Raw genomic sequence first — 18,745 nt, forward strand, 5'->3', positions numbered from 1 at the left:
CTTTAAAATCATTACAGTATATATTATGCAGTATATATGTCTAACGAAAATACGTGTTCAACAGCTGCAGGACCACGTGTACATCCTGCGTCTGAGTCCGCAGCCCGGAGACAGCTCTTTACATGTGGTGAGTATCACTTAACGCATACAAGTGTGTTGGTGACATGTGCTTAGTGTTTAATGTTATTTTACAGACTCTGCTGCTACGGATTTTTTTGAGGAGGAAGATGACCTGGAGATGGCAACTGTAGCCTCGCAAGCTGAGGAACAACTTCCTCAAGGTATGTAAATCTTGAACAATATTTTAAGAACAATTACAAATAAAACAAAACAGTATTTTTTAAATTACATATTATTTTATTTCACAACACAGAGGAATGGCACTTCTCAGGTGTCAATCTACATTCACTCTTTGAGTGAACATCCTCAAAGGAAAAAAGATAATTTAAAGGTGTATGTAAAAGGTTTTATTTCATTTTTTATCGTAATCACTGACTAAAGCTCATTCTTGTGATCTCACACTTCCCCCACTCCCCTTGGAATAAGTGGCTGTTGTAGTGTTTGGTCTGCTTCGCTTCACACTTGGCTGATCCCATCTTTTTTTCTTCTTGTATTTCTTCTAATGGTGCTTGGATGAAAAACAGGATGATTTTCACTGCTTCCTTCCATCTTTTCATCATCATGTCATCTCTCTACTAATCATACATGCTTTGCAGTAAACCTTGTAATCGCAGTAGCTGTCCAGCAGAGCTGAGAAAGTCATGCAGTGAAAGTCTAAAACAATAAGATAATTTTGTTGTTTTTTTACGCTCCTGCCACTGCAGGCTCGAGAGGCCCTGCTCCTGCCGCGGCTCGTGCTACTGTCCTCTGCAGTCTCCTCCTCTGCACCCTGCCCAGCCCCTCTGCAGTCTCCTCCTCTGCACCCTTATCAGCCTCCTCTGCAGTCTCCTCCACAGCCTTCTGTCCAGCCAAGTGCTGCCTCTGCTCCTGCAACATCAACTGGGTCCAGTGTTGCAGACCAGGCTCCTGTAAGTAAGCTTCTCATTATTTGTGTGCAGGTCCTGCAGCGTGATTTCCAATGACCACAAAAAAGGATTTTTAGGTTTTGCGATTACGAGCCCATTATTAGGCTTTGCTTTTAATCTCTTCAGCCTGATTAGGGCAACCAGGATATTTATATCCCGGGTTTCGGCAGAGGAACCACGTCCGCCTCTTTTAGTCTACCTGATTCCACCTAGCCTCATCGCTATCTGCCTCTCAGACAGCCAGCTATCAGGAAGTGTTGGTTCCATGGTGTAATGGTTAGCACTTTGGGCTTTGAATCCAGCGATCCAAATTCCAATCTCGGTAGAACCTTTTTAGGTTCTTTGCGGAAGGGTGGGAAAAAGCAGAGGTGATGCGCAACTGCTGACGTGGCAGTGAAATTGGCAATCTCAAACAGAGTCGGAATTGGGGAAACATGGGCTTAAAAAGCAAAGGCTTCATTTGCTCCTTGCTATCGTGCTTTTGGACTCAATGACTTAAATCTCTGCTGCTCATGGGAAAAGTTGACACACGCCAAGGTTCCATGGTGTAATGGTTTGCACTCTTGGCTCTGAATCCAGCGATCCGAGTTCAAATCTCGGTGGCACCTGCTTTTGCCAGGAATGTGTGCAGTACCTCGTTCAAAAAAACATTTTCGGCAGCACTGAGCCGCAAGAGCTCATCTAGGTAGTGCCTCTTGAAGGGGGGCGTAAAAAGGATGGATAGCACTGGAGAATGCAGGCATCGATCCCGCTACCTCTCGCATGCTAAGCGAGCGCTCTACCATTTGAGCTAATTCCCCTCGATGATGGAGAGGAGGTGTCCATCGCGCTCAAAGACAAAGACGAGGTGCGATCACTGGCTACCTTTTAATTGTAGATCCGAGTTCAAATCTCGGTGGGACCTGCATTTGCCAGGAATGTGTGCAGTACCTCGTTCGAAAAAACATTTTCGGCAGCACTGAGCCGTAAGAGCTCATCTAGGTAGTGCCCCTTGAAGGGGGGCGTAAAAAGGATGGACAGCACTGGAGAATGCAGGCATCGATCCCACTACCTCTCGCTTGCGCCTATTGCTTCCTACCGATTGAGCCAAAGTAAGCCCAAAGTAAGCCCACGTGAGCCAATCGTGTTTCTCTGCTGTGACTTACTTTTGACCAATCGCGTTCTCTCCTGTGGCTTACTTTTGACCAATCGTTTTTCTCTCCTGTGGCTTACTTTTGACCAATCGCCTTTCTCTCTTGTGGCTTACTTTTGACCAATCGCGTTTCACTCCTGGCTCTGCTCCTGTGGCTTACTTTTGACCAATCCGCGACCGCTATTATTATCGTCATCTTTGCAATCTTTGCAACAGGTAAGTCTATTCTTCACGACTGTATAATCGATCATTATTCATTCATAAACAGTGTTTGTTTTTGGACAATTAAACATGCCAATAAAGCTAGCTAGCGTGTAATAGCACACGTTTTATTCTGTACATGTGAACCTGCAACTTTACCATGATATACAGTAAAAAACATGCCACTACTGTCAAGATAATTAGCCGACCGCTAATTAAGCTATATCCTCCTTAAACCATTTTTTTGTTGTTGTTAATTTAGTATTTTTTTGTGTCATTCATTACATTATTATATACATTACTCCAGCCCACGTGCCCACCACCACTGTGCCCACTGCATCTGTCCTCACTGATGCTGTGCCCACTGCCACTGTGTCTGTTCCTCCTCCACCTACTGCCACTAAGAACAGGCCACTGCTGGCGACCAATGTGTAGGCCCTGTTGGCGCGGGGGAAGCATTAATTTGCTTCACAGCTGGCACAAAAGATTTTGTCTCCAGCCAAACCCTGTAAGTGGGTAAGTTTTTTCTTTTTTCTCCAGCCACTGCAGGCTCGAGAGGCCCTGCTCCTGCCCCGGCTCGTGCTACTGCCCCTGCTCCTGCCCCTTATCCTGCTCCTCCAGCATTGTGGACCCCTGGCCAGGTGTCCCAGTCGCCTGCAGAGCTTCCTGTCCACTGGAAAGAGCAACTCCAATCTTTCCAGCAAGGCCTTCAACCCCTGTCCCTCTGCACCAGGACCATCCTCACTACAGCCACCCACAGGACTGCAGCGCCCTGCCCAGCCTCCTCTGCAGTCTCCTCCTCTGCGGCCTGCCCAGCCTCCTCTGCAGTCTCCTCCTCTGCGCCCTGCCCAGCCCCTCTGCAGTCTCCTCCTCTGCGCCCTGCTCAGCCTCCTCTGCAGTCTCCTCCACAGCCTTCTGTCCAGCCAAGTGCTGCCTCTGCTCCTGCAACATCAACTGGGTCCAGTGTTGCAGACCAGGCTCCTGTAAGTAAGCTTCTCATTAATGCGTGTGCAGGTCCTGCAGCGTGATTTCCAATGACCACAAAAAAAGAGGCCGCATTTCCTCTGTGCTGGAAACTTTGCACTGGCTACCTTTTAATAGTAGATTTAATCAAAAAATTGCGCTTTAAGCCATGGAAGCTGAAATGTTTGCGGCCCGGCAGCAGCAGGGAGGATGTATGTTTCGGATCGTTGGTCTAGGGGTATGATTCTCGCTTAGGGTGCGAGAGGTCCGGGGTTCAAATCCCAGACGAGCCCATTATTAGGCTTTGCTTTTAATCTCTTCAGCCTGATTAGGGCAACCAGGATATTTGTGAGAAATTGGGGATAAAATGTGCCAGAGAGAGGCCGGTTAGCTCAGTTGCTTAGAGCGTGGTGCTAATAACGCCAAGGTGGCGGGTTTTCATCCCCGTACGGGCCACTCATTTTCTCTCTGGGACCTTCGCTCTGCTCTTCTCGAAAATGACGGGCGGTCTCCCAGACATCCCTGCTGGCTAAACCATACAAGTATCTGGCCGAAATAGCTCAGTTGTGAGAGCGTTAGACTGAAGATCTAAAGGTCCCTGGTTCAATACCGGGTTTCGGCAGAGGAACCAGGTCCGCCTCTTTTAGTCTACCTGATTCCACCTAGCCTCATCGCTATCTGCCTCTCAGACAGCCAGCTAGCAGAGTGTGTTGGTTCCATGGTGTAATGATTAGCACTCTGGGCTTTGAATCCAGAAATCTGAGTTCAAATCTCAGTGGAACCTTTTTAGGTTCTTTGCGGAAGGGAGGGAAAAAACAGAAGTGATGCGCAACTGCTGACGTGGCGGTGAAATTGGCACTCTCAAACCGAGTCGGAATTGGGGAAACATGGGCTTAAAAAGCAAAGTCTTCATTTGCTATCGTGCTTCTGGACTCAATGACTTAAATCCTTGCTATCGTGCTTCTGGACTCAATGACTTAAATCTCTGCTGCTCATGGGAAAAGTTGACACACGCCAAGGTTCCATGGTGTAATGGTTAGCACTCTGGGCTCTGAATCCAGCGATCCGAGTTCAAATCTCGGTGGGACCTGCTTTTGCCAGGAATGTGTGCAGTACCTCGTTCGAAAAAACTTTTTCGGCAGCACTGAGCCGCAAGAGCTCATCTAGGTAGTGCCCCTTGAAGTGGGGCGTAAAAAGGATGGATAGCACTGGAGAATGCAGGCATCGATCCCGCTACCTCTCGCATGCTAAGCGAGCGCTCTACCATTTGAGCGAATTCCCCTCGATGATGGAGAGGAGGTGTCCATCGCGCTCAAAGACAAAGACGAGGTGCGATCACTGGCTACCTTTTAATTGTAGATTCGAGTTCAAATCTCGGTGGGACCTGCATTTGCCAGGAATGTGTGCAGTACCTCGTTCGAAAAAACATTTTCGGCAGCACTGAGCCGTAAGAGCTCATCTAGGTAGTGCCCCTTGAAGGGGGGCGTAAAAAGGATGGACAGCACTGGAGAATGCAGGCATCGATCCCACTACCTCTCGCTTGCGCCTACTGCTTCCTACCGATTGAGCCAAAGTAAGCCCAAAGTAAGCCCACGTGAGCCAATCGTGTTTCTCTGCTGTGACTTACTTTTGACCAATCGCGTTCTCTCCTGTGGCTTACTTTTGACCAATCGTTTTTCTCTCCTTTGGCTTACTTTTGACCAATCGCCTTTCTCTCTTGTGGCTTACTTTTGACCAATCGCGTTTCACTCCTGGCTCTGCTCCTGTGGCTTACTTTTGACCAATTGGCGACCGCTATTATTATCGTCATCTTTGCAATCTTTGCAACAGGTAAGTCTATTCTTCACGACTGTATAATCGATCATTATTCATTCATAAACAGTGTTTGTTTTTGGACAATTAAACATGCCAATAAAGCTAGCTAGCGTGTAATAGCACACGTTTTATTCTGTACATGTGAACCTGCAACTTTACCATGATATACAGTAAAAAACATGCCACTACTGTCAAGATAATTAGCCGACCGCTAATTAAGCTATATCCTCCTTAAACCATTTTTTTGTTGTTGTTAATTTAGTATTTTTTTGTGTCATTCATTACATTATTATATACATTACTCCAGCCCACGTGCCCACCACCACTGTGCCCACTGCATCTGTCCTCACTGATGCTGTGCCCACTGCCACTGTGTCTGTTCCTCCTCCACCTACTGCCACTAAGAACAGGCCACTGCTGGCGACCAATGTGTAGGCCCTGTTGGCGCGGGGGAAGCATTTATTTGCTTCACAGCTGGCACAAAAGATTTTGTCTCCAGCCAAACCCTGTAAGTGGGTAAGTTTTTTCTTTTTTCTCCAGCCACTGCAGGCTCGAGAGGCCCTGCTCCTGCCCCGGCTCGTGCTACTGCCCCTGCTCCTGCCCCTTATCCTGCTCCTCCAGCATTGTGGACCCCTGGCCAGGTGTCCCAGTCGCCTGCAGAGCTTCCTGTCCACTGGAAAGAGCAACTCCAATCTTTCCAGCAAGGCCTTCAACCCCTGTCCCTCTGCACCAGGACCATCCTCACTACAGCCACCCACAGGACTGCAGCGCCCTGCCCAGCCTCCTCTGCAGTCTCCTCCTCTGCGGCCTGCCCAGCCTCCTCTGCAGTCTCCTCCTCTGCGCCCTGCCCAGCCCCTCTGCAGTCTCCTCCTCTGCGCCCTGCTCAGCCTCCTCTGCAGTCTCCTCCACAGCCTTCTGTCCAGCCAAGTGCTGCCTCTGCTCCTGCAACATCAACTGGGTCCAGTGTTGCAGACCAGGCTCCTGTAAGTAAGCTTCTCATTAATGCGTGTGCAGGTCCTGCAGCGTGATTTCCAATGACCACAAAAAAAGAGGCCGCATTTCCTCTGTGCTGGAAACTTTGCACTGGCTACCTTTTAATAGTAGATTTAATCAAAAAATTGCGCTTTAAGCCATGGAAGCTGAAATGTTTGCGGCCCGGCAGCAGCAGGGAGGATGTATGTTTCGGATCGTTGGTCTAGGGGTATGATTCTCGCTTAGGGTGCGAGAGGTCCGGGGTTCAAATCCCAGACGAGCCCATTATTAGGCTTTGCTTTTAATCTCTTCAGCCTGATTAGGGCAACCAGGATATTTGTGAGAAATTGGGGATAAAATGTGCCAGAGAGAGGCCGGTTAGCTCAGTTGCTTAGAGCGTGGTGCTAATAACGCCAAGGTGGCGGGTTTTCATCCCCGTACGGGCCACTCATTTTCTCTCTGGGACCTTCGCTCTGCTCTTCTCGAAAATGACGGGCGGTCTCCCAGACATCCCTGCTGGCTAAACCATACAAGTATCTGGCCGAAATAGCTCAGTTGTGAGAGCGTTAGACTGAAGATCTAAAGGTCCCTGGTTCAATACCGGGTTTCGGCAGAGGAACCAGGTCTGCCTCTTTTAGTCTACCTGATTCCACCTAGCCTCATCGCTATCTGCCTCTCAGACAGCCAGCTAGCAGAGTGTGTTGGTTCCATGGTGTAATGATTAGCACTCTGGGCTTTGAATCCAGAAATCTGAGTTCAAATCTCAGTGGAACCTTTTTAGGTTCTTTGCGGAAGGGAGGGAAGAAACAGAAGTGATGCGCAACTGCTGACGTGGCGGTGAAATTGGCACTCTCAAACCGAGTCGGAATTGGGGAAACATGGGCTTAAAAAGCAAAGTCTTCATTTGCTATCGTGCTTCTGGACTCAATGACTTAAATCCTTGCTATCGTGCTTCTGGACTCAATGACTTAAATGTCTGCTGCTCATGGGAAAAGTTGACACACGCCAAGGTTCCATGGTGTAATGGTTAGCACTCTGGGCTCTGAATCCAGCGATCCGAGTTCAAATCTCGGTGGGACCTGCTTTTGCCAGGAATGTGTGCAGTACCTCGTTCGAAAAAACTTTTTCGGCAGCACTGAGCCGCAAGAGCTCATCTAGGTAGTGCCCCTTGAAGTGGGGCGTAAAAAGGATGGATAGCACTGGAGAATGCAGGCATCGATCCCGCTACCTCTCGCATGCTAAGCGAGCGCTCTACCATTTGAGCTAATTCCCCTCGATGATGGAGAGGAGGTGTCCATCGCGCTCAAAGACAAAGACGAGGTGCGATCACTGGCTACCTTTTAATTGTAGATTCGAGTTCCAATCTCGGTGGGACCTGCATTTGCCAGGAATGTGTGCAGTACCTCGTTCGAAAAAACATTTTCGGCAGCACTGAGCCGTAAGAGCTCATCTAGGTAGTGCCCCTTGAAGGGGGGCGTAAAAAGGATGGACAGCACTGGAGAATGCAGGCATCGATCCCACTACCTCTCGCTTGCGCCTACTGCTTCCTACCGATTGAGCCAAAGTAAGCCCAAAGTAAGCCCACGTGAGCCAATCGTGTTTCTCTGCTGTGACTTACTTTTGACCAATCGCGTTCTCTCCTGTGGCTTACTTTTGACCAATCGTTTTTCTCTCCTGTGGCTTACTTTTGACCAATCGCCTTTCTCTCTTGTGGCTTACTTTTGACCAATCGCGTTTCACTCCTGGCTCTGCTCCTGTGGCTTACTTTTGACCAATCGGCGACCGCTATTATTATCGTCATCTTTGCAATCTTTGCAACAGGTAAGTCTATTCTTCACGACTGTATAATCGATCATTATTCATTCATAAACAGTGTTTGTTTTTGGACAATTAAACATGCCAATAAAGCTAGCTAGCGTGTAATAGCACACGTTTTATTCTGTACATGTGAACCTGCAACTTTACCATGATATACAGTAAAAAACATGCCACTACTGTCAAGATAATTAGCCGACCGCTAATTAAGCTATATCCTCCTTAAACCATTTTTTTTGTTGTTGTTAATTTAGTATTTTTTTGTGTCATTCATTACATTATTATATACATTACTCCAGCCCACGTGCCCACCACCACTGTGCCCACTGCATCTGTCCTCACTGATGCTGTGCCCACTGCCACTGTGTCTGTTCCTCCTCCACCTACTGCCACTAAGAACAGGCCACTGCTGGCGACCAATGTGTAGGCCCTGTTGGCGCGGGGGAAGCATTTATTTGCTTCACAGCTGGCACAAAAGATTTTGTCTCCAGCCAAACCCTGTAAGTGGGTAAGTTTTTTCTTTTTTCTCCAGCCACTGCAGGCTCGAGAGGCCCTGCTCCTGCCCCGGCTCGTGCTACTGCCCCTGCTCCTGCCCCTTATCCTGCTCCTCCAGCATTGTGGACCCCTGGCCAGGTGTCCCAGTCGCCTGCAGAGCTTCCTGTCCACTGGAAAGAGCAACTCCAATCTTTCCAGCAAGGCCTTCAACCCCTGTCCCTCTGCACCAGGACCATCCTCACTACAGCCACCCACAGGACTGCAGCGCCCTGCCCAGCCTCCTCTGCAGTCTCCTCCTCTGCGGCCTGCCCAGCCTCCTCTGCAGTCTCCTCCTCTGCGCCCTGCCCAGCCCCTCTGCAGTCTCCTCCTCTGCGCCCTGCTCAGCCTCCTCTGCAGTCTCCTCCACAGCCTTCTGTCCAGCCAAGTGCTGCCTCTGTTCCTGCAACATCAACTGGGTCCAGTGTTGCAGACCAGGCTCCTGTAAGTAAGCTTCTCATTATTCGTGTGCAGGTCCTGCAGCGTGATTTCCAATGACCACAAAAAAAGAGGCCGCATTTCCTCTGTGCTGGAAACTTTGCACTGGCTACCTTTTAATAGTAGATTTAATCAAAAAATTGCGCTTTAAGCCATGGAAGCTGAAATGTTTGCGGCCCGGCAGCAGCAGGGAGGATGTATGTTTCGGATCGTTGGTCTAGGGGTATGATTCTCGCTTAGGGTGCGAGAGGTCCGGGGTTCAAATCCCAGACGAGCCCATTATTAGGCTTTGCTTTTAATCTCTTCAGCCTGATTAGGGCAACCAGGATATTTGTGAGAAATTGGGGATAAAATGTGCCAGAGAGAGGCCGGTTAGCTCAGTTGCTTAGAGCGTGGTGCTAATAACGCCAAGGTGGCGGGTTTTCATCCCCGTACGGGCCACTCATTTTCTCTCTGGGACCTTCGCTCTGCTCTTCTCGAAAATGACGGGCGGTCTCCCAGACATCCCTGCTGGCTAAACCATACAAGTATCTGGCCGAAATAGCTCAGTTGGGAGAGCGTTAGACTGAAGATCTAAAGGTCCCTGGTTCAATACCGGGTTTCGGCAGAGGAACCACGTCCGCCTCTTTTAGTCTACCTGATTCCACCTAGCCTCATCGCTATCTGCCTCTCAGACAGCCAGCTAGCAGAGTGTGTTGGTTACATGGTGTAATGATTAGCACTCTGGGCTTTGAATCCAGAAATCTGAGTTCAAATCTCGGTGGAACCTTTTTAGGTTCTTTGCGGAAGGGAGGGAAAAAACAGAAGTGATGCGCAACTGCTGACGTGGCGGTGAAATTGGCACTCTCAAACCGAGTCGGAATTGGGGAAACATGGGCTTAAAAAGCAAAGGCTTCATTTGCTCCTTGCTATCGTGCTTCTGGACTCAATGACTTAAATCCTTGCTATCGTGCTTCTGGACTCAATGACTTAAATCTCTGCTGCTCATGGGAAAAGTTGACACACGCCAAGGTTCCATGGTGTAATGGTTAGCACTCTGGGCTCTGAATCGAGCGATCCGAGTTCAAATCTCGGTGGGACCTGCTTTTGCCAGGAATGTGTGCAGTACCTCGTTCGAAAAAACTTTTTCGGCAGCACTGAGCCGCAAGAGCTCATCTAGGTAGTGCCCCTTGAAGTGGGGCGTAAAAAGGATGGACAGCACTGGAGAATGCAGGCATCGATCCCACTACCTCTCGCTTGCGCCTACTGCTTCCTACCGATTGAGCCAAAGTAAGCCCAAAGTAAGCCCACGTGAGCCAATTGTGTTTCTCTGCTGTGGCTTACTTTTGACCAATCGTGTTCTCTCCTGTGGCTTACTTTTGACCAATCGTGTTTCTCTCCTGTGGCTTACTTTTGACCAATCGCCTTTCTCTCCTGTGGCTTACTTTTGACCAATCGCGTTTCTCTCCTGGCTCTGCTCCTGTGGCTTACTTTTGACCAATCGGCGACCGCTGTTATTATCGTCATCTTTGCAATCTTTGCAACAGTTAAGTCTATTCTTCACGACTCTATAATCGATCATTATTTATTCATAAACAGTGTTTGTTTTTAGACAATTAAACATGGCAATAAAGCCAGCTAGCGTGTAATAGCACACGTTTTCTTCTGTACATGTGAACCTGCAACTTTACCATGATATACAGTAAAAAAAATTGTCACTACTGTCAAGATAATTAGCCGACCGCTAATTAAGCTATATCCTCCTTAAACCATTTTTTTGTTGTTGTTAATTTAGTATTTTTTGTGTCATTCATTACATTATTTTGAGCACAAGAAGATTTTTACTAAAACCTTTAAAAAAAAAAGTTTAATTCATATATGTTATACTATACTATGTTATACACCAGTATACATATTTATGTTATCTTTTTAAATACTATGTTATACATATTTAAAAAGACATGAATAGGCAAAAACAAGTGTTTTTTTGTTTCAACAAATGATTCTCAACTATGTTATAAAAGATATACCAAAACGATTTGATATACCATTTTAAGTTTTAGATCTGTTTGATGATCATATTATTATGAATTGTCATAAACGCCTTTATGTTATATTTGGTGTTTCTTAGTAATCTCTGCCACAAAAGCTAAACAAAACAAAACAATTTAAGCATGGCATGATACCAGCAAGATTGTACCAAGAAGTGTTATTTATTTTCTTATTAATTAGTTCATCACACTATTTACAATTTGTACACAAGGCAATTCAAAGTGATTCACAGTTGTATAAAAAACAATAATGCTTATGCTCATAATAATAATAATCATTAATTATTATAATATTATAATAATTAATTACATAAAAAAAATGCTGTAGTAAAATACTGTAGGATTACAAATTTTATTTTAAATGTATAATTGAGCTTCCAATACAATAGCATAGAAACTGAGAAAGTTTATTAGTGTGAATTTTGTATCTAAGGTAAATGATGTCACAAACCTGCCTGTTCCTGTCTGTCCAGCTCTCTATTGTAAGTTAAATTGGTCAGAGCACTGAGACTATCACCTTTTGTCTTTATGCACTGCCTGGCCATTAAGATAATGTGAAGGTATCGGTGAAGAGTCTGGCTGATTGGATTAGGATATTTACATTACACTGTTATGCTGATTGGATTAGGATTGGTAACACTCTCAGTCTAGGGCACATCCTTAACCCAGATGCCTCATTTGCATGCTTTTGTTTCCACCTTTATGTAACTCCTCCTCCTGAAAGGGTATATGAAATAAATGTATACTGCCTTAGTTAGACTTGATTGAGATGACTACAGCGACGAAATAAAGAACTTATACCTCAACAATCTCCTGGTTTGCAACTCTATCTTTTCTACACTTGAGAAGAAGAAGTTCACAACAGATGGTGCCCTGTGACCCGGATGGAGAAACTGAAACTCAACAAAGAATGAACTTTTGAAACCTCAAAGCTCAAAGATCTCAACAAAGATCTGACTTTCCAGTTCCAGACTGAATCTTTTGAATCCAGAAAGATCTCAACAAAGCTGCCTGAGTTCGCGAACTGAATCTCAACAAAGATCTCAACAAAGCTGACTGTGTTCCAGAACTGAATCTCAACAAAGATCTCAACAAAGCTAACTGAGTTCCAGAACCAAGCTCAACAAAGATCTCTGACTGAGTTTCCAGACGGAATTTTTTCCATACAACAATAATTTGGTGAGTTTCACTCCATTCAAAGAACCGTTGAAAAACCAGTGAAAATTATCCTCTGTGCCGTCAGAGAAAGAGTTATCAGACAGCTGTAGTGTTTGATTACCTAAAGTTATCCTTTAGAAGTTGTCTTTTAAAGATTAAAATATATCCTCTGTTCAGGCAGGGACGTTTTTAACATCACATGTTAAAAAGATATCCTCTGTGTCAGGCAGGGAAGATTAGTATTATTTTGCTAATTATTTGTTTTGTTGTTTGTTACCTTGTGGTGTTACCCTCTAAAAAAATTCTTTTAGAGAAGAGAGTTTGATCCTCTGAATAGTCAGGGAAGTTGTTGGTATCCTCTGTGCAGACAGGGAAGATTTTAGCATTCAAGTTAAAATATTGTTAGCCTCTGTGCAAGCAGAGAAGAGGTAGTCTTACAGGCTATTTATTTTGGTTACCCTTTTAAAAGTTTTTCTTTTAGAGAGGAAAGTTTGATCCTCTGTTTCAGGCAGGGAAGAGTTAGCAATACATGCTAGTAATTTTGTTTTATCCTCTAAAAAGTTAGGAAGGTGAAAGATCCTTTCCGTTTCCTTCAGGGAAGATTAGCGTAACGTGCTAATATTTTGTGTTTCATCCTCTGTTTCTGGCAGGGAAGTTAAATGTGATGTGTTGGTAACAAGGAAGTTTAACAATAGTTGATTTGTGTTAACAAGCGTACCCTCTGTAATCAGAGAAGTTTAGTGTTTGTTTGTGTGGTAACAAAGAAATCCACAAAATGATTAAGAAAAGTGCTAGACTAATCTCCACAACTAAAAAAGGTGGTCTTGCTAATCCTTTGTGGTCAGATAGCGAATTTAAAACACTGTTAGGAGAACAGATGGATCTAATAGTCACTGAAAAAGTTAGACAAGAACTAACACAGAAATATGAGATTCATCCAGATAAGATTTGGTCTATTGAAGAATGCAAGAAGGTGTTAGGTGCATGTATCAGAAAGAAAAACATGAAAGGCATAATCTGTTGCCATAGGGAATTTAGCTTATCCATTGCACAAGAACAATCTAGGTGTATAGCTAAATTAAAAGAACAGAACAAACAAATGCACACTAAGGTGGGCCATAACAAGGCCTCAACCAAATGTGACTCAGAAGACCAACAGTCAGATGAAACTTATCCTGACTTAAAAGCATTCTTTGAAACAGATGTAGACATCCCATCAGTAACTGATAAGCCTGTAGATTCAGTAAAGGTTTGTGTTGCAAGAAGATCTCAGGGAATTGAGGGAACTGAAAGTGTTCCTACCAACTCTTCTGTTGTCCAAAACCAAACTGTTGCCAAAGTACTCGGACCTAGAGACATAGAAAGACTATCCCAAAGCTTACCTTCAGTACGCACTGATGTTTCTGAATTTAGAAGGGCATTGATCAGTCAAATGCGTCTTTACGACATGTCGTTGGCAGAAGTCACACAGCTGATGTCACAAATTCTAACTGAATCTGAATTCAACAGTTTGAGTCTGCTGTTACTTCTGAACTACAACATGCCAGAAAAGATGAATTGAGAGAGGGAGTTCTGAAAGCGTTGAAGAACATTGTTGGACCTAAAATTGACTGGTCGAAGATCACTAGTTCTTTACAGAAGAAGGGTGAAACTGTTAGTGAGTACACTCAAAGATTTTGCCAGTCAGCAGCAGCATACAGTGGTATAGCTGACACTTCAGAGAAGGTGCTAGAAGATAATGGTCCCCTAGTTCGCACATGGTTTGATGGTCTGTTGTCAGAACATAGAAAAGCATTGCCTTTCTTAGACTTAACATGGTCCACTAGAACCATACAAAACAACTTAGACAGTTTGGCTGCATGGGAAAGAAGCTCTGATGTCAAGGAAAGAGTAAAAATTGCTACAGCATCCTTTAAGGTCAACACAGAGAATCAACAGAAACGCAAATGTCCTAAGAGAGAGGGCAGTAGTTGTTATTATTGTGGTAAACATGGACATTGGGGAAAAGAGTGTAGGAAAAACAAAAAGAACTTTAAACAAGTTAACAATGTTACTCAGCTCCTACTCAGTCTGCTTGCTACTCTGAAGCAGCCCGTCCCCTCGTCATTAAACTGGGGCAGCTGGTTGACGCGTTAAACATTTGGGCTGTGAGTGCTTTATTTCCCCACTAACTTGCAACAGAGATAAAATACTTCTTTTTTTGTTTAATAGAACAAAAGGAAAGTGACTATCTCAGTTTTTTCCTTTGGGGGACACTGGTTAAAGTAGACTCACAGCCTTAAATGTTATTTTACAGCACAGGCCTTTCATCATTAATAGTGTTAGGTCAGACTGTAAACGTAAAAAAAGCCCTCATGCAGTGTCCACAATAATCCCGAATATTGTCTTACAGCGTGCACCTGTCACGAATCCGTCCTCATGTATGATGTCTGCTATGACTGAAGTTTTGTTAGAGGATGAAGGAGAAATTACTCACGATTGTGTTACGCTTACATATACACCTATGAGTGAAGTAAAAGAAAAAGGTAACAGACGAGCAGGTTATGCAGTAACGTCCACCATGGAAGTGTTAGCTTCAGGACGTCTTCCAGATCATTTTTCAGCTCAAGCTGCAGAACTAGTAGCCCTAACAAGAGCATGCAAGCTAGCTTCAGGATCAGTTGCTAATATCTACACAGATTCCAGATATGCTTTTGGGGTAATTCATGATTTTGGTGTCATTTGGCAAACCAGACAGTTTATAACTTCTGCTGGATCCCCCATTAAGCATGCTGAATTAGTGAAAGATCTAATGTTTTCCATGAAACTTCCAAAGAAATTAGCAGTGATCAAAGTGAAAGCACATCTCACAACTAATACTACAGAAGCTAAAGGTAATGCTCTTGCTGATATGGCAGCTAAACAGGCTTGTTTCTATGCAACTGTACAAGTGTGTTCAGGTAGTGCAGCACAGAAGACAATTATGCCTCCTGAATCAATAATTGATCTGTACAAAGACGTTCCTCTGTATGAAGCATGGACATGGTTAGACAAAGGAGCCACAGTGGATTCATCTGGTTGCTGGACCAAAGGGGGAAAGTATGTCGCTCCCGAATCACTGCTGCCATATTTGGCTCAACAAATACACAGTTTAGGTCACAGTGGTCCAGCAACGATGAATCACAGGTTCTCAAATCAGTGGTGGAATCCAAAATTCAGAAATGTAGCCACAGAAACAGCCAAGAGGTGTGTTACATGTCAGAAAAATAATGATATACCAGCAGCCACTACACCAGCAGCACATACCCCAGCTCCACCAGGACCATTTCGTCACCTGCAAGTTGATTACATATCATTGCCTCGTTGTAAGGGAAAAACTGATGTTTTGGTAGTAATAGACAAGTTCTCAAGATGGGTAGAAGCTTATCCAACAGGGCGTGCTACAGCTGCACATACTGCTAAATGTCTTGTCACTGATTTCATTCCCAGATGGGGATTACCAGATTGGATTGACTCAGATCAAGGTACACACTTCACAGGACAGATAGTCAAGGAAGTGTCTAGAATGTTGCAGATTAAGTGGAACCTCCACTGCCCCTATAGGCCACAAGCATCAGGACAGGTTGAACGTGCAAACAGAACAATCAAAATCAGGCTAAGCAAAATGCATCAGGAAGGAGTACCATGGGTTGAAGCGTTGCCAGCAGTACTGTGTAGTATGAGAGCATCACCTAACAGAACAGTAGGACTGAGCCCTCATGAGATTATTACTGGACGCCCCATGCAGATGCCAGGTGTGATTGATCTTAGAAATGCTGATGTACACATTACCTCAGATGCCCTGATTGCTTACTGTGAAAACCTAACAAAGGCGGTACAGAGTGCCAGAGGGAGAGTTGAGTCATGTTGGCAGACTTCACCAGAAGGGGGACACACAATCATCCCAGGTCAATGGGTCATGATAAAGTCATTCAGAAATAAGCCATTAGAACCAAAGTGGCATGGGCCACATCAAGTAATGTTGATTACAGCCGCTGCAGTATTGTGTCAGGGAAGGAAAACCTGGACTCATTGTACACACTGTAAGGTTGTTCCCCCACCAACAGGGATAGGTTAGGACACAGAACCAGTGAGGAGCCCCGGGAAGAACCGAATGCAATAGGCTTCGGGGGTTAACCCTGGGGTGAAGACTCCCTCATAGGCCCTATCCTAGTCCATCCTTACCTCACTGTTCTTTAGGTGTCAAAGGAATTAAGAAATAGGGAGAGATGGAACGACAATAGCAGACCCAGAAAAAGTTTACAACCCTAGTGTTTGAACAAATACTGCTCTACTGCTTAGCAGACTCGGAAAAGTTTACAACCCTAGTGTTTGAACAAATACTGCTCTCCTGTCTTTTGTTTTCTTTCTTACTCTGTGCAGATACCACTGATGACTTCCCGAGACTCATACGCACTGACCTCGTCATCTGCGTATGAAGCCACAAGAAAACCTCAAGAAACAACTTGACCCTCTTCCGAGCCAACTATCACAAAAGGATAAAGAAAAGAAAAAAAAAAATACACAACGCAGAGACTCACATACGAAACCTTCAGTCATCCATCAACATGATCAAGATTGTCGTACCAGTAACATCACAGACACTCTCGCTTCGCACAAGATAATGATCTTACAGAACAGAGTGGCCTTAGATTACATTCTAGCAACGGAAGGAGCCTGCACCATCATCGGACCTGAGTGCTGCACCGGGTTTTAATGGATCCAACAGAGAACTTGAACAAAATCCAACAAGACATTCTTGATCTTTCAGCAAAATTACACCAGATGACTGAAGTAAATTTTTCATGGTTCGGAAACTTGATTGGGAAACCCTGGCTGTGGATAAAGGAAATAGCAATTCTGCTGTTATTTCTTCTAATAGCGTACTATCTATGCGTCCACAGTATCAAGTGTTTCATTCAACAAATGACTCACGCCCCTCACAAAGAAATGACAGTTCCAAACAGAAAAGACTATTACCCTTAAGAACTTCACGGACCCTAAATTTGCATGTTTGTTTCTGTGTCAGCATGCAATTGCAGAAAAGCAAACATAGAACACGCATTATGTGCCTGTAACGATCACAAGTTACAAGAATGAACTTTTAAGTCTTTAAATTTGTATTTTGTGAGAGTTATTTAGAACTCTCAAAGGGGGAACTGTAGGATTACAAATTTTATTTTAAATGTATAATTGAGCTTCCAATACAATAGCATAGAAACTGAGAAAGTTTATTAGTGTGAATTTTGTATCTAAGGTAAATGATGTCACAAACCTGCCTGTTCCTGTCTGTCCAGCTCTCTATTGTAAGTTAAATTGGTCAGAGCACTGAGACTATCACCTTTTGTCTTTATGCACTGCCTGGCCATTAAGATAATGTGAAGGTATCGGTGAAGAGTCTGGCTGATTGGATTAGGATATTTACATTACACTGTTATGCTGATTGGATTAGGATTGGTAACACTCTCAGTCTAGGGCACATCCTTAACCCAGATGCCTCATTTGCATGCTTTTGTTTCCACCTTTATGTAACTCCTCCTCCTGAAAGGGTATATGAACTAAATGTATACTGCCTTAGTTAGACTTGATTGAGATGACTACAGCGACGAAATAAAGAACTTATACCTCAACAATCTCCTGGTTTGCAACTCTATCTTTTCTACACTTGAGAAGAAGAAGTTCACAACAATACTTTCAGTTGGAATATGACAGCTATGTAACGTTCTGTTTATGCCTGTGTCCTTTCAGATTATGTATGCATACCCGGTTTTACGAAGAACCTCTGAGGGTCGACTCCTTATGGGGCCAACTGAGGAGGCCAATAGGAGGAAGATCGTGTTGGCAGGGAGGGCCAGGTGTAAAGAGGAGGTCTTGGCTGAGGCCACTGCCTTTGTGAGGCAGAATGGAGGGAATCCTGGAGACCAGTTCCTGGTTCTGGCTCACTGCAAGATCCAGTTTGGGAAACACCAGGGTCAGAGGTTCCTCAGGCTGCTGAAGAACTCACTGTGGTATGCCTGCTATCTGGTCAGCAGCATTTTGGGGGAGGAGGAGAGGGACAACCCGCTGTCGGACAACAAACACCGGTTCCTCAGATACACCTCGCAGATCAGGGAGGTAGGCGAGGCTGTAGAGGTGTATCAGAAAAAAACAGGCCATGCTGCAGGATGCCCACAGGACAGGAGACTCTTGGTGTCTGATGGTGGAGTTTGGGGATTTTAAGGGTAGGTCAATAAAGGAGGTGTATGAGGACCCAAGCAAGGAGGCCCAGGCTCTCATCACCTACCTGAAGAAGGCAAAGGCCGGGCCTAACACCAATATGGCCCTTTTCAAAGCATACGTGCTGAAGAGGCAGGCTCCAGCCCACGTGCCCACCGCCACTGTGCCCACTGCATCTGTCCTCACTGCTGCTGTGCCCACTGCCACTGTGTCTGTTCCTCCTCCACCTACTGCCACTAAGAACAGCCCACTGCTGGCGACCAATGTGAAGGCCCTGTTGGCGCGGGGGAAGCATTTATTTGCTTCACAGCTGGCACAAAAGATTTTGTCTCCAGCCAAACCCTGTAAGTGGGTAAGTTTTTTCTTTTTTCTCCAGCCACTGCAGGCTCGAGAGGCCCTGCTCCTGCCCCGGCTCGTGCTACTGCCCCTGC

At 45.1% G+C, this 18,745-nt stretch overlaps 8 non-coding genes across 8 annotated transcripts; all 8 read left to right on the top strand.

Moving 5' to 3' along the window:
* The first annotated feature begins 3,870 nt into the window (after positions 1-3,870).
* trnaf-gaa (transfer RNA phenylalanine (anticodon GAA)) lies at positions 3,871-3,943 on the top strand. Its single transcript has one exon. It is a non-coding gene; the product is annotated as a tRNA-Phe (tRNA).
* Positions 3,944-4,033: 90 nt separating this feature from the next.
* On the top strand, positions 4,034-4,105 carry trnaq-uug (transfer RNA glutamine (anticodon UUG)). The gene has a single exon. It is a non-coding gene; the product is annotated as a tRNA-Gln (tRNA).
* Positions 4,106-4,339: 234 nt separating this feature from the next.
* trnaq-cug (transfer RNA glutamine (anticodon CUG)) lies at positions 4,340-4,411 on the top strand. The gene has a single exon. It is a non-coding gene; the product is annotated as a tRNA-Gln (tRNA).
* A 2,237-nt stretch (positions 4,412-6,648) lies between these two features.
* Positions 6,649-6,721, top strand: trnaf-gaa (transfer RNA phenylalanine (anticodon GAA)). Its single transcript has one exon. It is a non-coding gene; the product is annotated as a tRNA-Phe (tRNA).
* Positions 6,722-6,811: 90 nt separating this feature from the next.
* trnaq-uug (transfer RNA glutamine (anticodon UUG)) lies at positions 6,812-6,883 on the top strand. The gene has a single exon. It is a non-coding gene; the product is annotated as a tRNA-Gln (tRNA).
* Positions 6,884-7,117: 234 nt separating this feature from the next.
* Positions 7,118-7,189, top strand: trnaq-cug (transfer RNA glutamine (anticodon CUG)). Its single transcript has one exon. It is a non-coding gene; the product is annotated as a tRNA-Gln (tRNA).
* A 2,237-nt stretch (positions 7,190-9,426) lies between these two features.
* On the top strand, positions 9,427-9,499 carry trnaf-gaa (transfer RNA phenylalanine (anticodon GAA)). The gene has a single exon. It is a non-coding gene; the product is annotated as a tRNA-Phe (tRNA).
* Positions 9,500-9,902: 403 nt separating this feature from the next.
* trnaq-cug (transfer RNA glutamine (anticodon CUG)) lies at positions 9,903-9,974 on the top strand. The gene has a single exon. It is a non-coding gene; the product is annotated as a tRNA-Gln (tRNA).
* Positions 9,975-18,745: the final 8,771 nt, after the last annotated feature.

The sequence above is a fragment of the Siphateles boraxobius genome, unplaced genomic scaffold, assembly GCF_051911475.1.
Source record: "Siphateles boraxobius isolate OS27281-9 unplaced genomic scaffold, OSU_SipBor_1 19, whole genome shotgun sequence".
NCBI classification, from domain to species: Eukaryota; Metazoa; Chordata; class Actinopteri; order Cypriniformes; family Leuciscidae; genus Siphateles; species Siphateles boraxobius.